General features: G+C 42.3%; 1 pseudogene; it reads right to left on the reverse strand.

Moving 5' to 3' along the window:
- Nucleotides 1-342: 342 nt before the first annotated feature.
- LOC137332205 (transcriptional activator protein Pur-alpha-like) lies at nucleotides 343-27,351 on the reverse strand (annotated as a pseudogene).
- Nucleotides 27,352-27,937: the final 586 nt, after the last annotated feature.

The following is a 27,937-nucleotide window of genomic DNA, read 5'->3' on the forward strand; positions in this document are numbered from 1 at the left end:
AGGTCGTTGACATTGACTTCTTCTATGAGGCCCCGCTGCAGCATCCCTCGAGGTGGTCACACTCTCTAAGGTAGACTGCAGAGTGCTGATGCCATGCGAGATGACACTACACAGGCTGGAAGCGGGCTCCTCCACTTATAGCCATAGTGTTGAAACTCCTTGGCAGGTCTTCCAATACCTGGTATAACTGTGAGAGGCAAGAAGTTTTCTTTTTATGGCTGGGCCTCTGAAGTCCTCATCTCTGTCCTACACAGCAGAGCTGGGAGAGGACCTTGCCCTCTCTGGACTGTCCCTGCTACCAGTACCTCGTGCTGAGTGTTTCACCACATGCACTCCTGTAGCTCACTGTCTAACGCCAATGTCTGTACTGGTGCATGGGAGAAATGGAACATCTGACTGTGCATCCCCATTATTGTCCTCCTCTGAGGTATCTTCTTCAGGAAGCTCTTGCTGCTGAGAAGGACCTAAAGGAAAGAGAAAAGGTTCAAGAATCAGGATGGCAGAGAAGCTGGACATTAGCAGATGACAGTCTTCAGAATGCAGCATGAAGTTGTTACGCTTGCTGAATATTTGCTGAGGTGAATGAAGAATTACAAGTCATATGCAGTCACCCTGCTGAGCTAAGCTGCCAACCTCGCCTTCCCCAATGATCATGGCTTTTCCTGGGCCACTAATGTCCAGGGCTTCCTGCTCTGGGTGAGAGATATGATGTTAAGTACTCCTCTCCCAGAGTTGCTCCTCTCCCTGGCATTATGTGCTGTCTTGTCTTGCAGAAAGAGAGGGCGAGAGTTAGTGAGTGGCAGCTGAAAAGAGAAGTGGAGGTATGTACCACTTGTGCACATAGTGCAAGTGCTGAGAGCTGGAGAAGAAGCAAGATAAAATGAGGATGGGGAAGTGATGACTAGAAAGCAAAGTGTGCAGAATGCAACGTGAGAAAAGAATCCTGGAAGGAGTTGCTGGTTGTGCAAGTACTAGGATGTGAGAAGATTATGCTGTTAGTGTGTGATGTGAAGAGAGCAATGGAAGAGATGAGTTTGTTTGGAATTGTTGCAGTATGTCCTTCTGATTGTATGCATTAAGGATGTGATGGAGGGGATGTAAGGAATGTTGGCAGGTGAGAGAGATGGAGAGTGGAAGAGCTCTACTCATCCATTGTTGCTTTTGTGAGTTAATTGAACCTGTTCCTACACTGAACACAGGTCCTGGGGGTGATGCTACTGGCACCAACCCTCTCAGCTACCTCTGCCCAGGCCTCTTGGATAGTCACCCTGGCTATGCTCCCTTGCCCTAACCTCCTCCACGAGGTGCTCCAAAGAGGCATCTGAAAAGCTGGGGCAGCCCTGTGACTCATTCTCCTAATAGTCCTTCTTCCAGCAGTATTGCAGCGAAATCTGGCACCTGGGGGTGCCACCTTGCTTTAAGAGGTACATTTCCTCTAAATAGGCCTCAGGCGGCCGGCCATAAATTGCACCATGGGAATGGGATCGAGTAGGCAGCCCATCAGTCATATTAAAATGAGAGAAACAGAGTTAACATTTCAGGTCGATGACCACATCAACCTGAAATATTAACTCTGTTTCTCCTTCCACATCTGCTGCCTGACCTGCTAAGTGTTTCCAGCATTTTCAGTTTTTATTTCAGATTTCCAGCGTCCACAGTATTTTGCTTTTATATTAAAATGAGGCCTGGGCAATAAAATCGTCCGGCCTCATGCTGGTGACATCATGGGGGCTTGCCCCCTGCCTGCCTCATTCCCGCCTCAAGTTAAAATCAGGGCTTTAGAGTCAGTTGTAACAGAATATATTTAGGGCCCGCGTGGGTAACACGCCCAGTGAAATCGGGGTGCTTAATCGCATGCTAATTGCAGCCACTTACCTGTGCTTCCAGGTTTTGCGCTGGAAAGCTGCGCAGTGGGCGGGCTGTCAGCTGGAGGAGCCCTATTTAAAGGGGCAGTCCTCCACTGACTGATGCTGCTGAAAATAGGAAAACTTACAGCATGGAGCAGCCCAGGGGAAAGGCTGCTCCCAGGTTCAATGATGCCTCACTCCAGGTATTATTGGATGGGGTGAGGAAGAGGGGGAGGACAGAGATCTTCTCCCCGGTGGGTGGGAGGAAGCGGCCTGCCTCTGCCACCAAGAAGGCCTGGCTCGAGGTGGCAGAGGAGGTCACCTGCACCACCAACATATCACGCACCTGCATACAGTGCAGGAGGCGCTTCAATGACCTAAGTAGGTCAACCGAAGTGAGTACACTTACTTATTCCCCTACACTCCGTCTGCCACGTCACCGCTCCCACCCCACACCTCCTTCTGCACTGCCAACACTACTCTATCACATCACTCCTCACACCCACTCAAAGCTCATCCTCATCTTACCTTGCCAGTACTCATCCCGCCACTACCACTCAACCCAATCCTCATACAATGTTATGGCTCGATCTCATACTCACCCTCTCATGCATCTCTTTCATGGTCAGCCTCACTCAACCTGCCACTACCTGTGCTGCAGCCACAGGGCATGCATCACATATGTGCAGTAGGAAGAGTAAGGCAAACGTGTCATGAGCATGAAGGGGATGCACAAGGGTGTTTGAGGATTTGTCATGGTTTTTAAACTTATATTTAATTTCTGATCAACTCACATAACATATTATATTGTCACCACTACTGCCACGTCTTTGCGAATCTTGTCTGGTTTGTGCAATAATGCCCTTTCCTGAGGATCACTATGAAGACCCACAACTGATGCCACCCATTGTGTCACTGCAGAGCGGGTGTAGGTGTATTTGCAGGGCTCTTTTGTGCAGACGACTGAGAGACGTCGGCGATGTCCCCGGTGGCTCCCTGGAAGGATGCGGAGGAGAAGTTGTTGAGGGCAGTGGTGACTTTGACAGCGACAGGGAAGAAGATGGTGCTCGGGCCAGCCAGGAGAAGCTCGGCATGAAGGAGGCTGCAGATGTCCACGACTACATGTCGAGTGACTCTGAGCCTCCGTGTGCACTGCTGCTCCGAGAAGTCCAGGAAGCTGAGCCTCAGTCTGTAGACCCTGTGGCGAGGGTAGTGCCTTCTGCGATGTATCTCTCTCTGCCATTGCCCTCCCTCCTGCTGACTGTGTTGTGGAGCTCCACGTGTCAGAGGTGGACGGCGTGGCCGGCGAGGCTGGTGATGCTATTCGTCCTCAGAGGAGGTCATGACTGCAGCTACGGCGCCCCCCCATCCGGAAGATGTACTTTTGAGGGGGTCCACAAGGTAGGTAAATGTGTCTGGATACTGAGGTAAGTGTGCAAGTTTGTGAATTTTATTGTTAGGAGGAGGGTGGTGGAGGCCAAACTTTGTCCAAAGTGACAGAGTGGCCTCCTGCAATGAGTGAGGGTCTCTACTCCCCCGACCTGTCAAATGGACCGTTGCATCTGCCACAGGCTGATGGCTGCAACACGTCCATTTGAACTGGGAGCGTTTCCCCTAGTAGGGGAACAGTCCCAGTTGTTTGCAAAATCCCACCCCTCCTAAAATATCATGTTAATCAGGTCTGTAAACAACCTGAAATACCTAAATAATTACTTTAAGTGGCACCCCGCTGGCTTTAATTGCCGGCGGGAGTCCCACATGCGGGGGCTGCGCGGCATGTCAGTGCGTCACTGGGGAACCCGGAAGTGGGCGGGTTGGAGCCAGGCTCCGGACCCGCCCCGGGAATCCCCGATTTTCGCAGCCCTCCCGCCACGAACGCACCCGCTCAGGGGTGCAAAAATCGAGCCCTTAGTGTCTGAGAACCATGACTGTGCACTTCCTGGTCGTCAACTTAGAGTGATATTGGTGGAGGCCTGGAAGCAGTTCAATGCCTACTAAATTGTGATTGATTTATAGTCCATGGAGAGAAAAAAAAACTTACTAAAAAGGCTATTTTACGAGGTAAACTAGCATTTGGTTTTCAATATGTTAATGGACTTAATTAGTAGAAATATTTTAATTAATTGCATGACAAAATATTAGTCATAATCATAAGCTATTTACTTAATAAACTTTAAAATATAAAAATTACAATGAAGAAAACACTGATGTAGAAGCTGAATCATTCTTCTATAATGATTTTAGGGATGAAGATGATGAGCAGGATCTTACAGAGGCTAAAAAGGTGAGATATAACATTAATAAACATGAGGCAACATGAATTATTTAAACAATAAATCTTGAAGGTTAGTAATAGCTAAAAGATAATAATTAATCAGCAATAGGCACATGTATGAACGTAATGTTTGGGATATGTTGAGTGATGAAAGAATGAGAACTGTTCATAAATTTTTAGTCTTTTACCTATCTTTACCTTGTCAAGGTAATGCAAGATTAATGTTGTGTAACTTAACTCCTTTAAAAAGGGAGCTAAATAAATATGTGTTAGGAACAGAATTGAAGGTTATAAAGGATAAAGATGATCAAATGCTTTTCAAGAACAATGGAAATGTCATGTTATGGATGACTCGGGGATAAATTTTTGTAGAGATTAAATAATTTGGGTAGAATTCATATAGAGTAGATTGTACCTGGTTTATGAAAGGAACAGAGTTGATAGGTGAAGTGGAACATGGGCAGACCATTTCATCTACGGTCTTGCAAAATCAAAATCAGTATACCTACTCAGCAGACAAGGAATTTATAAATGAGAAAAGCTATTCAGGACTTTCATCTAGTCGAACATATTCTGCTTTCTCATTCAATTTAATACTTTTCATTGTTGCTGTCAAGATCTTAACCAAGACCTGGTTACAAATTTGATTTAGAGCTAAATTTATTTGCCTCAGTTTCCTCCCAATTAAGAAACCAATCCACACCTTTGTTTGAATGAGTTCACTTATTCTACTCTCACTGTTTATCTTCACCTTTTCCCTTGTCCCAGCAAAACTTTCACACTCTCTCATCCTGGTCATTCGCCCCGGTATCTCTGCGATTTTCACTGCCTAAAGGCCAAAGGGTGCAGGCTTGACTGACCACAACTTCCACTGATAATTTATCTGTCTATAGATTAAAAACCCATGTAAGAAAAAGTTTCTTCTGACTCTCATTTACTAACGTTTCCAAATTCTGACATCATACTTCTTGTATCTGTTATTCAAAATAATCCTGTTTCTCCCTTAATCATTTCCAAAAGGTACATCTAGGTTTATTACATTACACAAAATATCAGTGAATTTATAAATTGTGCTTATACTCTCTTCGTCAAGATCATTCCTAAGCATATCTGATTTATCACCGGCCTCCCTGCGATGTCTCGTTTTAAGTCCCTGCAAATAAACTCTCCCCAAATCACTTACAACTGTACTTTCAAACTCCCAACTACCTAACCTTTTGCCATCCATTCATCTCGGTACCTCTGCAACTGTTAATTTGCTCAACCATTCCTCATCTCCATCTTTTCCCTTGTCCCCGCAAAACCTTCATGGTCTCTCATCCTGCTTATTCGCCCCCGTATGACCACCATTTTCACTACTTCAAGGCCAAGGGGTGCAGGCTTGTCTGACATTCAGTCTTGGATAGGCCACAACTCCCACTGGCTAAACATTGGGAAGAATAAATCCATCGTCCACAAAATCCATGTCTTCACCATCGCCTCCATCCCCCTTCTGAGCCATTGTCTCAGATCAAAGGAGACAGTACGCAATCTCATAAAAACATAGAAAATAGGAGCAGGAGTAGGAGTAGGCCATTCAGCCCTTCGAGCCTGCTCCGCCATTCAATATGATCATGGCTGATCCTCCATATTCAATACCATATTCCCACTCTCTCCCCATATCCCTTGATGCCTTTTGTGTCTAGAAATCTATCTGGCGCCTTCTTAAATATATTCAGTAACTTGGCCTCCACAGCCTTCTGTGGTAGAGAATTCCACAGGTTCACCACCCTCTAAGTGAAGAAATTTCTCCTCATCTCAGTCCTAAATGTTCTACCCCGTATCCTGAGACTGTGACCCCTTCGTTCTGGACCCCCCAGCCAGTCTGTCTAGCCCTGTCAGAATTTTATATGTTTCAATGAGATAATCTCATTGTATTATTCAACACTGAGTTGAACTTCTGACCCCATATCCTCTCCATCACAAAAAACACCTATTTCCACCATTTTTTGATTCATTCTCGGGATATGGGCATCGCTAGCAAGGTTAGCATTTATTGCCCATCCCTAGTTGCCCTTGAGCAGGTGCTGGTGAACCGTCTTCTTGAACTGCTGCAGTCCATGTGGTGAAGGTACTACCACATTGCTGTTAGGTAGGGAGTTCCAGGATTTTGACACAGAGACATCGCCTTCCTCCAACTCTACCTCAGCCCATTTGCCACTGAAACTCTCATCTATGGCTTTGTCACCCCACGACTTGACTATTCCAATGCTCTCCTGGCTGGCCTCCCATCTCCCACCCTCTAAACTTCAGTTCTTCCAAAACTATGTTGCTCATATTATAGGAATAGGAGTAGGCCATTCAATCCCTTGAGTCTGTTCCACCATTCAATTAGATCATGGCTGATCTGACCCTCAACTCCATTTACCCGCCTTGATCCATATCCCTTCATATCTTACCTAATAAAAATCTGTCGATCTCAGTCTTGAAAATTGCAATTAACCCAGCATCCAAAGCCCTTTGGGGAAAGAGAATTCCAGATTTCCACAACCCTTTGTGAAAAAGTGCTTCCTGATTTCACTCCTAAATAGCCAGCTCTAGTTTTAAGATTGTGCCCCCTTGTTCTCCATACCCCCACTCACTCACCTGACGAAGGAGGTAAGCTCCGAAAGCTTGTGATTTTCAAATAAAACTGTTGGACTATACCTGGTGTTGTAAGATTCCTTACATTTACCTCCACTAGAGTTGATAGTTTCTCTCTATCTACCCTATTCAATTCCTTTATCATTTTATAAACCTTGATTAGATCACCCATCAACCTTCTAAACTCAAGTTTATGCAAACTGCCCTCATAATTTAACCCTTTAAGCCCTGGTATCATTATGGTGAATCTGCACTGTACCTCCTCCAAGGAACTTTCCTGAGGTTCGGTGTCCAAAGCTGGACACAATATTCCTGATGGGGTCTGACCAAGGCTCTGTACAACTGAAGCATCACTTCCTCACTTTTGAATATCAACCTTGAGATAAAGGCTAACATTTCATTAACCTTTTTGATTACTTTTTGTACCCATTCACTAGCTTTTACTGATGAGTACATGGACACCTAATCCTTTTGCTCCTCAACAGCTCCTAGTCTCTCACCGTTAAGAAAATATTCCAATTTATCTTTCTTCGATCCAAAGTAGATGACCTCACACTTCCCTACGTTGAACTCCATCTGACATAGTTTTGCCCACTCAGCCTGTCTATGACCCTGTGGAACGTTCTGCTCCTATCTACATAACTTACTGTGCCTCCTAACTTAAATATCATCTACAACTCTCTATTCCTTCATCCAAATCATTACTATATATGGTGAAAAGCAGAGGCCTCAGTACAGATCCCCTGGGAACACCAGTTGTCACATCCCTATCTCTTTATCTCTCCTCTGCTGCTTCTGTCTCTCTCTCTTCTACTGCATCTGCAGCTCTGTTTGCTCCTCCTCTTGTTGCTGCTGTTCTTCTGGCCACAGTAGAATTGCCAGAAGGATCCCCAAGACAAAAAAAGTGCATTGCTAGAAACCTCTTAAGAATTCAGAACGTTGTAAAGCCACAACAGCGCTTTTAAAAGGCCTACGTAGCAAAAAAAAACCATAATATAATAGAAGGAAAACGTCTCCCAAATCCAGCGTTTTAGCCGAGAGCAGGCGTGGATGGCTGCTTCCCAGCTTGTATTGCCCATGGTTTATGGGCAGGTTGTGGAACTGGTGGTAGCAATGGTGGTCTTAACTTCATCATTTACATATATTAATGAGGCACCTGCCTGTTTTCGTCGGGAGCTCTGGCCGCCTGAAATGAAGTCTGCCCGAAAATCAGAACGAGTGGACAACCATTGAGAAGTCGGCAATTCAGTCCTCCATGAGATTTTGCTCCCACTACTGCCCCGTTCTTAGCTGTAAATGGGTGGTAATAAGACGAAAATCATCTGCCGTGTCTCTTTTGAGTACTTGTCTGAGAAAAATTTAAATGGAAATAATAAAAAGTCAAAATGCTCACCCAGTTTAGAGAAATTTTTGACATGAAGTTTCTTCCTAGACATAGTATCATAGTAAGTACAAATAGGAGCAGGAGTAGGCCATTCGGCCCCTCAAACCTACTCCGCTATTCGCTAAGATTTTTGGCCTCAACTCCACTTTCCTGCCTGATCCTTATATCCTATTATTCCCTTAGAGTCCAAAAATCTATCTATCTCAGTCTTGAATATACTCAATGACTCAGCATCCACAGCCCTCTGGAGCAGAGAATTCCAAAGATTCACAACCCTCTGAGTGAAGAAATTCCTCATCTCATCTCAGTTTTAAATGGCCGATCCCTTATCCTGCGACGATTCCCTCTAGTTCTAGACTCACCAGCCAGGGGAAACAACCCCTCAGAATCTTATATGCTTCAATGAGATCACCTCTCATTCTTCTAAATTCCAGAAAGTATAGGCCCATTCTATTTAATCTCTCCTCATAGGACATAAGACCATCAGAGATAGGAGCAGGAGTAGGCCATTCGGCCCCTTGAGCCTGCTCCGCCATTCAATGAGATCATGGCTGATCTGATTTTTACCTCAACTCCACTTTCCTGCCTTTTCCCCATATCCTTTGACTCCCTTGCTGATCAAAAATTTGTCTAACTCAGCCTTGAATGTATTCAATGACTCAGCCTCCACAGCTTTTTGGGGTAAAGAATTCCAAAGATTCATGACCCTCTGGGAGAAGAAATTCCTCCTCATTTCCGTCTTAAACGGGCAACCCCTTATTCTGAGACTATGTCCCCTAGTTTTAGATTCCCCCATGAGGGGTAACATCCTCTCAGCATCTGTCTCCTCATCGAGGAGGACAACCCCCTCATCCCAGGAATCAATCTAGTGAACCTTTGTTGCACCGTCTCCAAGGCAAGTATATCCTTCCTTAGATAATGAGACCAAAACTGTACACAGTACTCCAGGTGTGGTCTCACCAAAGCCCTGTACAATTGGTGCAAGATCTCCTTACACTTGTACTCTAATTCCCTTACAATAAAGGCCAACATGTCATTTGCCTTCCTAATTGCTTGCTGTACCTGCATGCTAACTTTGTGTTTCTTGTACAAGGACACCCAAATCTCTCTGAACACCAACATATAATAGTTTTTCACCAATTAAAAAATATTCTGTTTTTCTATTCTTCCTACCAAAATGAATAACCTCACATTTCCCCACATTATACTCCATCTGCCACCTTGCCCTCTCACTTAATCTGTCTATATCCCTTTGCAGTCTTTTTGTGTCCTTCTCACAGCTTACTTTCCCACCTAGCTTTGTATAGTTTGCAAACTTGGACACATTACACTCAGTCCCTTCATTGAAGTCATTAATCTAAATTGTAAATAGCTGAGGCCCAAGCACTGATCCTAGCGGCACACCACTAGTTACAGCCTGCCAACCTGAGAATGACCCGTTTATCCATACTCTCTGTTTTCTATCTGTTAACCAATCTGCTATCCATGCTAATATATTACCCCCAACCCCATGAGCCCTTATCTTGTGTGGCACCTTATCGAATGCCTTTTGAAAATCTAAATATACTACATTCACTGGTCCTCCTTTATCTAATCTGCCAGTTACATCCTCAAAAAACTGTAATAAATTTGTCAAACGCAATTTCCCTTTCATAACATGATTAGGTAGAGTCAACATGGTTTTATGATGTTCTAAGTGCCCTGCTACCACTTCCTTAATAATGGATTCCAGCATTTTCCTGACGACTGATGTTAGGCTGACTGGCCTGTAGTTCCCTGTTTTCTCTCTCCCTCCTTTCTTGAACAGCAGTGTTACATTTGCTACCTTCCAATCTGCCGAGACAGTTCTAGAATCTGGGGAATTTTGGAAGATCACAACCAATGCATCCACTATCTCTGCAACCACCTCTTTTAGAACCCTGGGATGTAGGTCATCAGGTCCAGGGGATTTGTGGGCTTTTAGTCCCATTAGTTTCTCTAGTACTTTTTCTTTACTGAAATTAATTACTTTAAGTTGCTCACTTTCATGAGCCCCTTGGTTCCCCACTATTTCTGGTATGCTTTCTGCATCTTCTACTGTGAAGACAGATACAAAATATTTGTTTAATGTCTGCCATTTCTTTATTCCCCATTATAATTTCTCCTGTCTCAGCCTCTGAGGGACCCATGTTTATTTTCGCTACTCTCTTCCTTTTTACATACTTGTAGAAGCTCTTACAATCTGTTTTTATATTTCTTGCTAGTAGGAACATAGGAACAGGAGTAGGCCATTCAGCCCCTCGTGCCTGCTCCGCCATTTGATAAGATCATGGCTGATCTGTGATCTAGCTCCATATACCTGCCTTTGGCCCATATCCCTGCCTTTGGCCCATATCCCTTAATACCTTTGGTTGCCAAAAAGCTATCTATCTCACATTTAAATTTAGCAATTGAGCTAGTATCAATTGCCGTTTGCGGAAGAGAGTTCCAAACTTCAACCACCCTTTGTGTGTAGAAATGTTTTCTAATCTCACTCCTGAAAAGTCTGGCTCTAATTTTTAGACTGTGCCCCCTACTCCTAGAATCCCCAACCAGTGGAAATAGTTTCTCTCTATCCACCCTATCCGTTCCCCTTAATATCTTATAAACTTCGATCAGATCACCCCTTAACCTTCTAAACTCTAGAGAATACAACCCCAATTTGTGTAATCTCGCCTTGTAACTTAACCCTTGAAGTCCGGGTATCATTCTAGTAAACCTACGCTGCACTCCCTCCAAGGCCAATATATCCTTCCGAAGGTGCGGTGCCCAGAACTGCTCACAGTACTCCAGGTGCGGTCTAACCAGGGTTTTGTATAGCTGCAGCATAACTTCTGCCCCCTTGTACTCCAGTCCTCCAGATATAAAGGCCAGCATTCCATTAGCCTTCTTGATTATTTTCTGCACCTGTTCATGACACTTCAATGATCTATGTACCTGAACCCCTAAGTCCCTTTGGACATCCACTGTTTTTATCTTTTTACCATTTAGAAAGTACCCTGTTCTATCCTTTTTTGATCCAAAGTGGATGACCTCACATTTGTCTTCATTGAATTCTATTTGCTACAGTTTTGCCCATTCACCTAATCTATCAATATCCCTTTGTAATTTTATGTTTTCATCTGCACTGCTTACAATGCCACCAATCTTTGTAACATCGGCAAACTTAGTTTACTCTCATATTCTATTTTCTCCCCTTTTATCAATTTTTTGGTCATCCTTTATTAGTTTCTAAAACCCTCCCAAACCTTAGGCTTACTACTCTTCTTCACACCATTATAAGCCTCTTTTAAACTAATACTAACTATCCTTAATTTCTTTAGTTAGCCACGGATGGATCACTTTTTCCGTGGAGTTTTTATTTCTCAATGGAATGTATATTCATTGAGAATTTTGAAATATTTCTTTAAATGTTTGCTATTGCTTGACTACCGTCATACCTTTTAGTCTAATTCCCCAATCTCCCGGAGCAAACTTGCCCCTCATACCTATGTAATTGGCTTTATTTAAGATTAAGTCTCTAGTTTCAGACTTAAGTACTTCACTCTCAAACTCAAACGGCACATCGTGCCTGTGCCGGCTCTTTGAAGGAACTACCCAATTAGTCCTATTCCCCTGCTCTTTCCCCATAACCCTGTAAATTTTTTCCTTTCAAATATTTATCCAATTCCCTTTCGAAAATTACCATTGAATCTGCTTCCACCACCCTTTCAGGCAATGCATTCCAGATCATTACAACTTGCTGTATAAAAAAAAGTTTCCTCATGTCACCTCTGGCTCTTTTGCTGATCACCTTAAGCCCATGTCTTCCGGTTACCAACCCTTCTGCCACTGGAAACAGTTTCTCCTTATTTACTTCATCAAAACCGTTCATGATTTTGAACACCTCCATCAAATCTCCTCTCAATCTTCTGTGCTCTAAGGAGAACAACCCCAGCTTCTCCAGTCTCTCCACGTAACTGAAGTCCCTCATCCCTGGTACCATTCTAGAAAATCTCTTCTGCACCCTCTCGAAGGCCTTGACATCTTTCCTAAAGTGCGGTGCCGAGAATTGAACACAATACTCCAGCTGCAGCCTAGCCAGTGTTTTATATCGTTTTAGCATAACTTCCTTGCTTTTGTACTCCATGCCTCTATTAATAAAGCTCAGGATCCAATATGGTTTTTTTTTAATAGCCTTCTTACCTTGTCCTGCCAGCTATAAAGATTTGTGTACATATACCCCCAAGTCTCTCTGTTCCTGTCCTTTTAAAATTGTACCATTTTGTTTATATTGCCTTTCCTCATTCTTTCTACCAAAATGTATCACTTCACATTCCTCTGTGTTAAATTTCATCTGCCATGTGTCTGCCCATTTCACCAGTTTGTCTATGTCCTCCTGAAGTCTGTTACTATCCTCCACATTGTTTACTACATTTCTGAGTTTCCTGTAATCTGCAAACTTTGAAATGATACCCTCTATACCCAAGTCCAGGTCATTAATATATATCAAAAAGAGCAGTGGTCCCAATACTGACCCCTGGGGAGTACCACTGTGTACTTCCCTCCAGTCTGAAAAACATCCATTCACCACTACTCTCTGGTTTCTGTACCTTAGCCATTTTTGTATCCACGCTGCCACTATCCCTTTAATTCCATGGGTTTTAATTTTGCTAACAAGTCTATTATGTGATTATTTATCAAATGCCTTTTGAAAGTTCATATACACATCAACCACACTACCCTCATCAACCCTCTCCGTTACTTAATCAAAGAACTGAATCCTTTAACAAATCTGCGCAGACTTCCATTTATTAGTCCATACTTTTCTAAGTGCCAGTTAATTTTGTCCTGGATTATTGTCTCCAAAAGTTTCCCCACCACTGATGGCCTGTAATTGCCGGGTTTATCCTTCTCCCCTTTTTTTAAACAGGGTTGTAACATTTGCAATCCTCCAGTTCTCTGGTACTGACCCATATCTAAGGAGGATTGGAAGATTGTGGCCAAAGCCTCCACAATTTCCACCCTTCCCTCAGTAACCTGGGATGCGTCCCATCTGGACCGGGTGACTTTTCTACTTTTGAGTACTGCCAATCTTTTAAGTACCTTCTCTTTAATTATTTAATTCTGTTCTAATTTACCCTTTATACCACCTTTATGATATAGGAACTGTGCATTTTCAATTTGTAAGATGTTATTTTTAAAAAATTGTTGATACAGAAGCTATAGAGTATAGCAGCTACATCAAGGCAACTAACTATACTAATGAATTGGAAATGGTTTAGACAGCCTCATTCATCAAATCTTAATGGCTACACATAGCCCCAATTCATGATCTTGCCACTTAGTGTAGCTAACAAACAATTGAAGTTTCTACTTTAAATGGGCTTATTCTGTAATCCTGAATACTCAGTTTTTCATGTTTTTGAACAGAGAATACTACATCGACAAAAGCTTGCAAATAAATATTATTACATTGATCCTGTGGAAGAATCCAATGTCCATCACAATCCTGTGAAGAATTCAAATAGACAAATTACTGCTAAAGATCATCACCTGTGAGTCCTTTAATCATTTTCTGCACAAGTGCTGGATTAAGACTTCATTGGATACTGTGATCAAGTTTAGGAAATGGGTATTTCACAGTACAGCTAGAAATCAAAGGAACTGGGAAGAATGTCTCTAGGACATTGGAACATATTCTGGGGCAGTGGGAAGACTTCAAATCGGAAGGGCTTTGCCTAAATTCGACTGCTACCAATGCCCTTGCAGAGAGAGTAAATAAGCAGTGGGAAAGAATTTAAACTAATAAGGCAGGGTGAAGTAGGGCAAACAGTGCAGGCCTGGAAAGAGTGAAAATAAAGAATGATGAAGTTAAAAAAGATACAGGAGCTGGATATTATGGTACATGGTAAATGACAGTTCAAATGCAAACAATGATACAGCAAGTAAGTGCGCAGAGTATAAGGATATGACCACACAGGAAAATAATGACAAAATAAATAAACACATCAGTCCAAACAGCACAGGAAATTAATTCCTCAAAAGTTCTATATATGAATGATAAAAGTCTTAGGAATAAAATAGGAGATCCAGAGGTCATTGCTAGAGAGGGAGACTATGATATCATAGGCATTACAAGGAACTGTTTGATAATGACACAGGTTGGGTTAATGTACAGGGATATACATTACTTCACAGAGGTAGAAAAGATAAACTAGGAGGGGGTGTCGCCTTTCATGTGAAAGAGCTCGAGTGCAATTAAGATGAACCTATCGGGACCTGATGTGAATAGGTGGAAACACTGCAATTAGGGGTGAGACACATGAGAAGGAAACTAACTATGAGCATCTGCTATAGAGGGATTAGATCAAGAACGTTGTAGTCAAATAAGGTAAGTACATACAGGAACAAATGCAGCGGTTATGGGTGACTTCAAAGTACCAGAAATAAATTGTAAAATTTATGAAGAGTGCAATACGAGTGAAAACATGATCCTAGAAACAATATTGGATTGTTACATGGAACAATTCATCAAAAAATCCATAGGAGCAGAGATGCTTTTGGACCTGATATTAAGCAACAGCCAGGAGATGGCAGAGCAGGTCAGAGGCAGAGAGCAGCTTGGCAACAGTGACCACTGTTGGACTAGTCAGTAAATAGGAATCAAACTGAAAAAAACATCAGACTCAATCTACCACTATCTTTACTTTCACTGTAAATACATTGTTATTAGCAAAATCCTAATGTACAATAATCATATCTCAGACCATATGGACTGGTTTGAAATCTTGCTGGTTTACATCAAGTATATCGGTATGATTGTAAGCATTGCAATTAGAAAGTATCATGTCTTAAATACGCTTGTCATACTTTAAATATGACTGTTGCATGAAAAATCATCCGTCACATTTTTCTGATTGATGCAAGTAAGTGAAACATGCTGATTTACTCAAATATAGAGGGGCAGGAGAATCTACCAATCAGGAACCAACCAATAAAACCAGCCAATCAAATGGTTAGAATTTTTTTTTTAAGAAGTACCAATTCAGAATCAACTACTGCTGTAAAATGAACCCGTTAAACTGCTCAATTCTTTTCCTGTTCCTTTGAGCAGCCACGTTGTTTCCTCAGTCAACTGACCATATACAACTAAAGATAACGGGGGAGATTTTGAGACCTCTTGCCCGGTGGAAAAAGGGCGGTAGCACCCCGAAAATGGTGGGGAATAACTTACCGTCCCATTAACGCATTGTGGCTGTTCCTATCTTCCCCAGGACAGCCGCAGCACCTGAGTCAGGTGGTAGGCCCTATTACTATGAAAATCATGGCCCCTATTACTAGAAAATCATGGCTCTATTTTTTTTATTCGTTCATGGGATGTGGGCATTGCTGGCAGGGCCAGCATTTATTGCCCATCCCTAATTGCCCTTGAGAAGGTGGTGGTGAGTCGCTGCCTTGAACAACTAAGTGGCTTGTTCATTTGTGGCTTGCTAGGCCATTTCAGAGGGTGATTAAGAATCAACCACATTGCCGTGGATCTGGAGTCACATATAGGCAAGACCGGGTAAGGATGGCAGGTTTCCTTCCCTAAAGGACATTAGTGAACCAGATGGGTTTTTACGACAATTCGGTAGTTTCATGGCCACCATTACTGATACTAGTTTTTTTTATTCCAGATTTTTTATTTAATTAATTGAATTTAAATTCCCCTGCTGCTGTCGATTTGAACTCATGACTCTTGGAATATTAGTCCAGGTCTCTAGATTACTAGTCCAGTAACATAACCACTATGCTACCGTACCTGATGACATACATGGGTCCCTCGTTGCCATTTTAGGACAGAACTGGGTGGAGTGCATGCCATGCATGTTGCACACAGTTTCAGCTGATGGGCCAGCCAAAAATTTAATTTATTTTTGTGGGATTGGAAAGAGCTGGAGTGCTCCACCAGGGTCCACAGAAGTAACCTGGGCCACTGCCACACATGGTCCCCCATACCAAATCCAACATTGAGGCAGCCTGGAGCAATGAGGCCGCACTTTTCCCCCCACTCCCCGCGCAGCTCACCGACCCTATGCTATCAAATCCCGGCCCTCAAAATGTCTCAGGCCTTTCTTCGGAACTATCAGGCAGCTAGCAGGCTGCCTGAACACCATTTGGGCAGAGAGAAATCTACCCCATCATTTCTAAAATCATGTAAATTTAAATAATTCACAAAAAAGTCTTTAAATTTACCCATAAAATTGCCCATGTCATATTGAAAATCCATTCAATAAGTTTTGCCCTATTAGAGACCCATGGGCCTTTGCTCTTTTCCTGAAGCTTGCTTTGTTCCCCTGGAAGTTCCCTCCCAATCCTGTTCAGGTGCAGGACCAAAACTGAAGGAATTCCGATGTTGCTTTTACAGGTGACTTCCAGTGCACTTTTTGTCCAATTTCAAACTGTGAGATTGAAAATCTGAGTATTCCAAAATTACCAATTTTAACTTGATATGCATATTACAGCATGCAGTGAAGAGTTTGACAACACTTTGAGGGAATGTAAAAGTATGAGAGGCATATAGGGAGAGAGACAGTAAAAGTGTAAGAGAGAAAAAATTGGAGAATGAGAAATGAGGAAAAATGGAGTCACAACTGCAAAAAGAGGGAGAATTGTTCTGTGAGGAATGCCGTGGAAAGTCCATCATAATATAACATAATAGATTATATAATTCTCTGTCATTCTAAAACAGCATATCATCGACTCACCATGAGCAATTCCACAAAAGGTCTGCTATATTACACTATAGTATAACATTCTTGAAATATAAAACATTATATTCCAACTCACATGGGCAACATCATAGGAGATCCAATTTTATATAACTATTTTCTTAGTCTGATCATGCGGACAGGTCAACTGGAGGAGCGAATGAATGACATGTCATCTAAAATAGATTGGATTATGGAACAGCTTGATGAGAAGCAAAGATCTGCGCAAAGTGGAAAACAGACAACATCAGATATCACAGAGGTGAGTAGACATTGTTACAGTTTGGTGGTGTTTTTTTCTCTCAATGGTTTCACAGCAGCTCTTGTAAGCAGACCTGATCTCCTACAATCTGGAGCTGTATTTTTAAAATCAATAACCTGTCTTGCACAATCAGGGTGATCCTGAGGATTAACAATTACCCATATTTGTAGTAATACTTGAATAAGCAGAGTCCCATTACAATACCACTTTTTGAAATTGGCAGAATATTAAACTCATACCAGTTTTTACAGGTTTAAACTATACTTCTTTACAAATACATGAAAAAATTAAACAAACAAATTTGGCAATACTAAAATAGTACCATAATCACATATAGATATAATATGCAATAGGTTATTTTGTTTTTTTTCCAAAGAGTTCACCTCAAACTTTGAAAATTGCCTCTTCATTTCACTAAAATACTTGATAAAACAGTAAAAATATAGCTCCAGATTTTTCTGTTTCCACTATCCTCACCCACTGCATTACATCATCTGGATCTGATATGCAAATGTAAAGAAGGACCCCACTGGCTTTGGGTTGGTAACCCTGCCGCCTGCTCAGGAGAGGTTAAAATCGCGGATGGCAGGATGCTGAAGATTTCAGGGCAGGTAAGTAACTGGAGGCATTTTAACTGCCTACCTGCCCAGTGCCCAACTTACCAGATATCTGCTAGTAAACTGTATAAACTTTACCTTGAATTTACCTTGTTAACTGAAAAATAAATAAGCATTACAAGTAAATAACACAGTGAGGTGTTTCAATCAAGAACAAAACTGAAACAATCAATATCTGAACCTTGAGATAAATTACTTCTCTGAATTGAATTTTTACTCTACAGTGCATTTTTTTAAAGTTCCAGAAGAAATTTGGAAATGTATTAAGTAAAAATTGAGCAATAATGAAACACTAGAATATTCTATGACTTTAGTTGAACTGATATACCATGTGACTCAAATGGACACCACGTAAGGTTTTATTTTACTGTTTGAAATGAAGGCATAGAGTAATGATACAGCTTGATCCAATGGCAAAAGTTGAAAATAGTCTTATCAGGTCCTGTATATGGACCTAAATTATTATGGCAAGTTAGATGGACTGCATGGCCTTTTCATACCCTTACCTTTTGTTGCATTCCAGGAAATATCACACCTTGCATATGCATTAGAATATTATGAGAATAAAAATATAATTCACTTCTTTGAGGTTCTTAGAAAATAAATGTTACAGTAACAGGTGTAGTATAGAAATAGCATTTTTTATAACTTTGTTAGTAGGTGAACCATGTGTGTTCCATCTAGTGTATTGTAGGGAGGAATTATTTACTGTGTGTGTGTACAGAGGTTATACAATGCAAACAGCAGAATGCCCGGTTTCTCAGTGAGAAAGATCTGATGCCTAACATTCCAACAGTCCTCCACTTGTTTTTATAGAATCTATGAGAGAGAAAAAATGTAAGTGTCTAAATACAAAGAGCCTTTTAACACTTCTAATTGTATCACGTGAGCTGCCTCTCAGGTCTCCCTAGTTGTCACTGGACTGGCCTTAAGAACTGAAGAATGAAGTCTGTGCCGAGATTTACTCCTTTCACTAATGAGTCAGGGACCTATGTTGAATTCCTTGAATGGAATTAAGAAGATTTACTATTCCTTTCATAAGTCAGGGACCTAGGCGGAATATTTAGTGGATCAATAATGCAAATGAATTATACATGTTTTTATCATTTTTCATTTAATGTCAAGAGGCAGGTTATGTTATTTAAAGACTGTATAATCAAAGCCATTAATAGTAAAAATATTTTGCCTGATTCTCTAGTTATCAGAAGAGGTTTAGTCTCATAATTCAAAGCTTGATTCCAGAAGAGGAATGAAAGGACACAGTTTTGATGAGAGAAATAACAGCAACAGCCCTACTTTTGGAAGCAACGATTGCCCAGCTGGGCACAGAAAGATCAGAAACAGGAACCTGTTTAATAAGCTTCTTACTGTGTATATAATTTAAAAGTGTATTAGCAAGAATGAAATAAAAAACATTGCTGTAGATACCAGTTTTATTTACAAAGCAGAAACCAATGTCTACAATAATTTACAGACGAATAGCTTATAAGAGGGAACAGCATGAGGGAAAGAGGGTGGGGAGGAAGAAAATGATCACATACGCAAGGAAAAGAATGATCGGTAAAGTGATTAGGTGGAGAACTGAAACACATTAGCATATACTTGGTTTAAAAAAAAAATGACGCTAGTAGACTAGGAGCACACCATCACTTTTAACTTAAGCAAAATAGTAATAACAAATACTTTCCAGACGAAAGTCTAGAAATTTGGCTGCACACCGCCCGTTTTTCAGATGCTAGATGGCCTCCTTAGCCTAACGTGGCGGGCAGGAAGCATATGCTCATTACGAACTGAAAATGATAAAGGCCAAAAAAATCGGCATGCAGTGCCTCACGCCTAAAACAGGCATGAATCATAGAATGATTACAGCACAGGAAGCCGCCATTCGGCCTATCGAACCCGTGTCGGCTCTTTGTAAGAGCAATGCAGGTTAGTCCCATTCCCCCGTTCTTTCCCCACAGCCCTGCAAATTTTTTCCCTTCAAGTATTTACCCAATTCGTTTTTGAAAGCCATTTTTGAATCTGCTTCAAACACCCCTTCAGGCAACGCATTCCCGATCATAACTACTCACTGCGTAAAAAGGTTCTTCCTCACGTCGCCTTTGGTTCTTTTGCCAATCACCTTAATTCTGTGTCTTCTGGTTCCTGACCCACCCGCCAATGAGAACAGTTTCTCTTTATTTACTTGATCTAAACCCTTCATGATTTTGAACACTTCTATCAAATCTCCTTAACCTTCCCTGCTCTAAGCAGAACAAACCCAGCTTTTCCAGGCTATCCACGTAACTGAAGTCCTTCATCCCTCGAACCATTCGAGTATATATTTTCTGCACCCTCTCTAAGGCCTTCACATCCTTCCTAAAGTGTGGTTCCCAGAATCGGACACAATACTCCAGCTATGGCTGAACCAGTGTTTTATAAAGGTTCAAAATAAATTCCTTGCTTTTGTATTCTATGCCACTATTTATAAATGTGGAGATGCCGGTGATGGACTGGGGTTGACAATTGTAAACAATTTTACAACACCAAGTTATAGTCCAACGATTTTATTTGAAATCTGCAAGCTTTCGGAGGCTTCCTCCTTCCTCAGGTAAATTTACCTGAGGAAGGAGGAAGCCTCCGAAAGCTTGTAGATTTCAAATAAAATCGTTGGACTATAACTTGGTGTTGTAAAATTGTTTACAGCTATTTATAAAGCCCAGGATCCCCTATGCTTTTTGAACTGCTTTCTCAACCTGCCCTGCCACCTTCAAAAATTTGTGCACACATATCCCCAGGTCTCTCTGTTCCTGCACTCCCTTTAGAATTGTACCATGTAGTTTATATTGACTCTCCTCAGTCTTTCTGCCAAAATGTATCACTTCGCACTTCTCTGCGTTAAATTTCATCTGCCATGTGTCTGCTCATTCCACCAGCCTGTCTATGTCCTTTTGCAGTCTGTTACTATCCTCCTCACTGTTTACTACACTTCCAAGTTTTGTGTCATCTGCAAATTTTGAAGTTGTGCCCTGTACACCCATGTCCAAGTTATTAAGATATACCAAAAAAAGCAGTGGTCCTAGTACCTACCCCTGGGAACACCACTGCATACCTTCCTCCAAGTCCGAAACACAACCGTTCACCACTACTCTCTGTTTCCTGTCACTTAGCTAATTTCGTATCCATGATGTCACTGCCCCTATTATGGTACTTTATCAAATGCCTTTTGAAAGTCCACATACAGATCATCAACTGTATTGCCCTCATCAACCCTCTCTGTTACCTCATCAAAAAACTCAATCAAGTTAGTTAAACACAATTTGCCTGTAACAAATCTGTGCTGGCTTTCCTTTATTAATCCACACTTGTCCAAGTGACTACTATTTTTTTCTGGATTATCCTTTCTAAAAGCTTCCCCACCACAGAGGTTAAACTGACTGGCCTGTAGTTGCCAGGTTTCTCTGTACACCTTTTTTTAAACAAGGGTGTCACATTTGCAATTCTCCAGTCCTCTAGCACCACCCCATATCTAAGGAGGATTGGAAGATTATAGCCAGCACCTCTGCAATTTCCACCCTTACTTCCCTCAGCAACCTAGGATGCATCCCATCCGGACTGGGTGACTTACCTACTTTAAGTATAGTCAGCCTTTCTAGTACCTCCTCTATCAATTTTTAGCCCATCCAGTATCTCAACTACCTCCTCTTTTACTGTGACTTTGGCAGCATCTTTTTCCTTGGTAAAGACAGATTCAAAGTACGCATTCAGTACCTCAGCCATGCCTTCTGCCTCCATGCGTAGATCTCCATTTTAGTCCTAATCGCCCCTCCCCTCCTCTTAGTACCCGTTTACTATTTATATACCTTTGGAAAACTTTTGGATGCCCTTTTATGTTAGCCGCCAGTCTATACTCATACTCTCTGCCCCTCTTATTTCCTTTTTCACTTCTCCACTTCTATATTCAGCCTGGTTCTCACTTGTATTATCAACTTGATGTATCATATTGCCCCTTTTTGTGTTTCATCTCACTCTCTATTCTCTTTTGTCATCCAGAGAGCTCTGGCTTTGGTTGGCCAACTGCTCCCCCTCGTGGGAATGTACCTAGACTTTACCCGAACCATCACCTCTTTAAAGGCCGCCCATTGATCGATTACAATCTTGCCTGCCAATATTTGATTCTAAATTACCCGGGCCAAATCCGTTCTCCACCTACTGAAATTGACCCTCCTCCAATTAAATATTTTTACTCTAGATTGCTCCTTGTCCTTTTGCATATGCAAATAAGGGGTCCAATACCTGTTTGAAACCCCCACTGGCTTTGCTAGCGCTGGCTGCACTCGGGAAAACCAGGTTTACATCCGACTTAACAGGCGACCCGCAAGCAACAGGTAAGTTTTTTTAAAAATACCTGAATGTAGAGCCGGGAGGAGCAGTAGTGCACTTCTAGGCAATCGACATTTCGCCACAGATGCTGCCTGAATTGCTGAGTGTTTCCAGCATCTGCAGTATTTTACTTTTTGTTCTACAATAATTTGTCAGGTTTTAACAGACTGAATGAGCCCCAAAATAGACACTATCAAAAAAAGCAAGTATCAACCATGTTTTGTCAAGTTACATTTTGTGATGTGTATTATTCACAAGATTAATATAGATGAGGGGGGGACCATTTGGCCCATCCTAACTCAATTATTCAAAAAAACCTAATTCACACATTTAGTTATCCAGTGGTTTCTTAAATGTTTATGCTTCCATTACTCCATCCAAAAGTTCATTACACATGTTGTGCAAACTTTCTGACATCAGTCCTAGATTTGACTTTCACTAGTTTAAGCTTGTGCCCTATTGTCCTGCACTGTTTAATTTCAAGTAGTGTTCCACATTTACCTTTTTTTAATAGCATTAGTTAGTTTATGAAGACCTCCATGAGGTTCCATCTCAGACGCTTCCTTTCAAGATGAATAGCCCAGGTTCCTCCAGTCTTCGCTCATTAGATCAGTCTTCTGAAGCTAGGATTACACTTTCATCTTTTCTCTTCATTGAGCCCAGGGCTGGATTGGTCACTAGAACTGCACACAATACTTAAAATGTGATCCAGAGCACAGTATAGGTAAGCAGCACTTCCTACAAATTTTAATCTGTTTTCACTCTACAGTTCACCATTTTATTTGCCTTTATTGCTGCTCCACCGTGAATGGTCATTAAGTGCAGAGTCTACTAATACCTCGAGATCTCTTTCGATTTCACCCGTAGCTATTGACACCATTTATTTTCAAAACCAGATCACAAGGTCCAATGTAAAAAAAAGCAAAATTCTATTTGCCTTGATTGCCAGTGCCTAGTCGTATATGTTAGGTTATTTCATGCTTTCTCTGCACGTAGCAAGACCCAGACAGCATCTAGGTTTGCACTGATAAGTGGCAAGTAACATTCGCACCATATGTCAGGCAATGACCATCTCCAACAAGAGAGAACCCAACAACCTCCCCATGACATTTAATAGCATTACCATCGCCGAGACCCCACCATCAACATCCTGGGGGTTACCATTGACCAGAAACTCAACTGGACGAGCCACATATTATGGCTACTAAAGCGGGGAGAGGCTGGGTATTCTGTGGCAAATGGCTCACCTCCCGATGCCCCAAAGCCTCTCCACCATCTACAAGGCACAAGTCAGGATTGTGATGGAATACTCTATACCTGCCTGGATGGGTGCAACTGCAACATTCAAGAAGCTCAACATCACCCAGGACAAAGCAGCCTGCTTGTTCGGCACTTCATGCACTAGCCTAAACATTCACCCTCTCCATCACCAGCGTACCAGGTGCACTATTTACAGGATGCAGTGCAGTACTTCCCAAACCCATTCTCCACTCCCTAGAAGAACAATGGCAGCAAGTACATGGAAACACCATCACCACCAAGTCACACACCATCCTGACTTGGGTATATATCGCCATTCATAAGAACATAAGAAATAGGAGCAGGAGTAGGCCAATCGGCCCTTCGAGCCTGCTCCGCCATTTAATAAGATCATGGCTGATCTGATCCTAACCTCAAATCTAAATTCATGTCCAATTTCCTGCCCGCTCCCCGTAACCCCTAATTCCCTTTACTTCCAGGAAACTGTCTATTTCTGCTTTGAATTTATTCAATGATGTAGCTTCCACAGCTTCCTGGGGCAGCAAATTCCACAGACATACCACCCTCTGAGTGAAGAAGTTTCCCCTCATCTCAGTTTTGAAAGAGCAGCCCCTTATTCTAAGATTATGCCCCCTAGTTCTAGTTTCACCCGTCCTTGGGAACATCCTCACCGCATCCACCCGATCAAGCCCCCTCACAATCTTATATGTTTCAATAAGATCGCCTCTCATTCTTCTGAACTCCAATGAGTAGAGTCCCAATCTACTCAACCTCTCCTCATATGTCCACCCCCTCATCCCCGGGATTAACCGAGTGAACCTTCTTTGTACTGCCTCGAGAGCAAGTATGTCTTTTCTTAAGTATGGAGACCAAAACTGTACGCAGTATTCCAGGTGCGGTCTCACCAATACCTTATATAACTGCAGCAATACCTCCCTGTTTTTATATTCTATCCCCCTAGCAATAAAAGCCAACATTCCGTTGGCCTTCTTGATCACCTGCTGCACCTGCATACTAACTTTTTGATTTTCTTGCATTAGGACCCCCAGATCCCTTTGTACTGGAGCACTTTCCAGTCTCTTGCCATCAAGATAATAACTTGCTCTCTGATTTTTCCTGCCAAAGTGCATAACCTCACATTTTCCAACATTGTACTGCATCTGCCAAATCGCTGCCCACTCACCCAGCCTGTCTATATCCCCCTGCAGGTTTTTCATGTCCTCCTCACTCTCTACTTTCCCTCCCATCTTTGTATCATCTGCAAACTTTGATATGTTACACTCAGTCCCCTCCTCCAAATCGTTAATATAGATTGTATAGAGTTGGGGACCCAGCACCGACCCATGCGGAACACCACTGGCCACTGGTTGCCAGTCCGAGAATGAACCATTTATCCCAACTCTCTGCTTCCTGTTAGATAACCAATCCTCCACCCATGCCAGAATATTACCCCCAATCCAGTGATTCTTTATCTTGAGCAATAATCTTTTATGTGGCACCTTGTCGAATGCCTTCTGGAAGTCCAAATACACCACGTCCACTGGTTCCCCTTTATCTGCCCTGTACGTTATGTCCTCAAAGAACTCAAGCAAATTTGTCAGACATGACTTCCCCTTCGTAATGCCTTGCTGACTTTGTCCTATTAAATTATGTTTATCCAAATGTTCTGCTACTGTCTCCTTAATAATAGACTCCAAAATTTTACCCACCACAGATGTTAGGCTAACTGGTCTATAATTTCCAGCCTTCTGCCTACTACCCTTTTTAAATAAGGGAGTTACATTAGCAGTTTTCCAATCTGCCGGGACCTTTGCCGAGTCCAGAGAATTTTGGAAAATTATTACCAAAGCATCCACAATCCCCACTGCCACTTCCCTCAAGACCCTAGGATGTAAGCCATCAGATATAGGGGATTTATCCGCCTTGAGTCCCATTAATTTACTAAGTACCAATTCCTTAGTAATTTTAATCGTATTTAGCTCCTCCCCCCCTAGAGCCCCCTGTTTGTCCAGTGTTGGGATATTCTTAGTGTCCTCTATCGTAAAGACTGAAACAAAATATTTGTTCAGCATTTTTGCCATCTCCATGTTTCCCACCATTAATTTCCCGGTCTCATCCTCTAAGGGACCTACGTTTGCCTTAGCCACCCTTTTTCTTTTTATAGAACGATAGAAACTCTTGCTATCCGTTTTTATATTTTTTGCTAATTTATTTTCATAATCTTCCCTTTCTTAATCAATCCTTTCGTTACTTTTTGCTGTCTTTTGAAGACTTCCCAATCTTCTATCCTCCCACTAAGTTTGGCTACCATATATGTCCTTGTTTTTAGTCGGATACTATCCTTAATTTCATTACTTAGCCACGGATGGCTGTCATTTCTTTTACACCCTTTTTTCCCCTCAGTGGAATATATTTGTTTTGAAAGTTGTAAAATAACTCCTTAAATGAACACCACTGATCATGTACCGTCTTACCCTTTAATCTATTTTCCCAGTCCACTTTAATTAATTCCACCCTCATACCATCATAGTCTCCTTTATTCAAGCTCAGTACGCTTGTTTGAGAACCAACCTTCTCACCCTCTAATTGGATATGGAATGTGACCATGTTATGGTCACTCATTCCAAGGGGATCCTTAACTAGGACATTAATTAATTAATCCTGGCTCATTACACAGGACCGGTTCAAGGTTGCTTGCCCCCTTGTAGGATCAGTTACATACTGCTCAAGAAATCCATCCCTAATACACTCAATAAACTCTTCCTCAAGGCTGCCCTGCCCAATTTGATTTGTCCAGTTAATATGATAGTTAAAATCCCCCATAATTATAGCTGTTCCCTTATTACATGCCCCGACTATTTCCTGATTAATACTTCTTCCAGCAGAGTTGCAACTATTAGGAGGCCTATATACTACGCCCACTAGTGTTTTTTCCCCTTATTATTCCTTATCTCTATCCAAACTGTTTCATTATCCTGATCCTTTGTCCCAATATCATTTCTCTGTATTACAGTGATTCCTTCCTTTATTAACATAGCCAGCCCACCTCCCCTTCCTTCCTGCCTGTCTTTCCTGATTGTTAAATACCCTGGCATATTTAATTCCCAGTCGTTGTCACCCTGCAGCCATGTTTCTGTAATGGCCACAAGATCATACTCATACGTAGTTATTTGTGCCGTTAACTCGTCCATTTTGTTACGAATGCTACGTGCATTCAGATAAAGAACTTTCAAATATGTTTTGTGACACTTAGTTCCTGCTTTTTCCTTCTTGTCCCGATGTTTGTCCTGGATCTCCTTCATCTCCTCGGCGTACTTGCTGAAGGCGCTGCCGAACTTGGACCAGGCTTTATAGGGGATGTTGATGGAGTTCCTGTAAGGGGGCTTCACCTCACTCACTCGCATGAACACGCCGTACTTGTTGGAGCCCACGTCGAAGAAGAAGCGCTTGCTGTCCACGGTGATGGACGTGCCCTCAGGCAACTCAGACTGGCTGCACGGCTCGTCGTCCACGCTGTAGTCGTCGATCAGCTTCGCCAGCGCGTCCCTGAACTCGATGAGCCCTTGGGCCTTGCGTCCCCCCCAAGCCGGGGCCTCGATTTAAGGCCTGGCGGATGCGCAGGAAGCGACCTCGCTGGTTCTCCTTCAGGTCCATGTAGTACTTGCGGTTCTCCCGCACCAGGAACTCGCTCTTCAGCGCACGGCGGGGCTCGTCGGAGCTCAGGCCGGCGTCAGAGTCCGAGAAGCCCAGCTGCGCGTAGTGCTCGATGAAATCCCCGAGGCAGTCGCGGAACTCGGCCGCCACCGCCATGGAGAGGGTCAGCCGGCTCTTGTTGCCGCCCGCGCCCACCTCGGCGATCTTGATGAAGCAGCCCTTGGCGTTCTGCTTCACGTCCAGGTAGAAGCGCTTGTTCTGGATGTCCACCCGCTTGGAGGCCAGCTCCTGGGTCTGCTGCTGCTGGAGGTCGGCCATCGTCACTGGGTCTAAATCCTGGAACTCCTAACCTAACAGCACTGTGGGTGCACCTTCGCCACAAGGACTGCAGCAGTTCAAGAAGACCCACCACCACCTTCTCAAGGTCAAGTAGGGATGGACAATAAATACCAGCCTTGCTAGTGATGCCTACATCCTCAGAATGAATATGAATTAAAAAAGAAATTAAAAACTGTAAAAAATGTATTCCTTTAAAAAAAAACATAATACTATAGTTACCTTTTTCCCAGTATCTTCACAGACCTTCCCAATCTAGAAATCACATTAGTTTTAAATGGTTGTAAACTGGCAACAAAGGCCAGTTTTTCAGTTAATAAAACACAGGACTGGTTTGTCACATTTAGATGACCAGGTCAATCTGGTAAGTTTTCTCGGTGACATGAGGCACTCTGCAGCATCAATTAAATAACTCGTCAATGGTCCAGTGAAATATACACCACCAAAATAAGTTTTTTTTGGCACCCTAGGGATTAAAATGATTAAATTGATGAATTAGATTTATTGGAAAAAGTCAGCACAACACCTACACCAGCTATCTCAATCCCATAACTATACATTCACAATA

This window comes from Heptranchias perlo, chromosome 14 (assembly GCF_035084215.1).
Source record: "Heptranchias perlo isolate sHepPer1 chromosome 14, sHepPer1.hap1, whole genome shotgun sequence".
NCBI lineage: Eukaryota > Metazoa > Chordata > Chondrichthyes > Hexanchiformes > Hexanchidae > Heptranchias > Heptranchias perlo.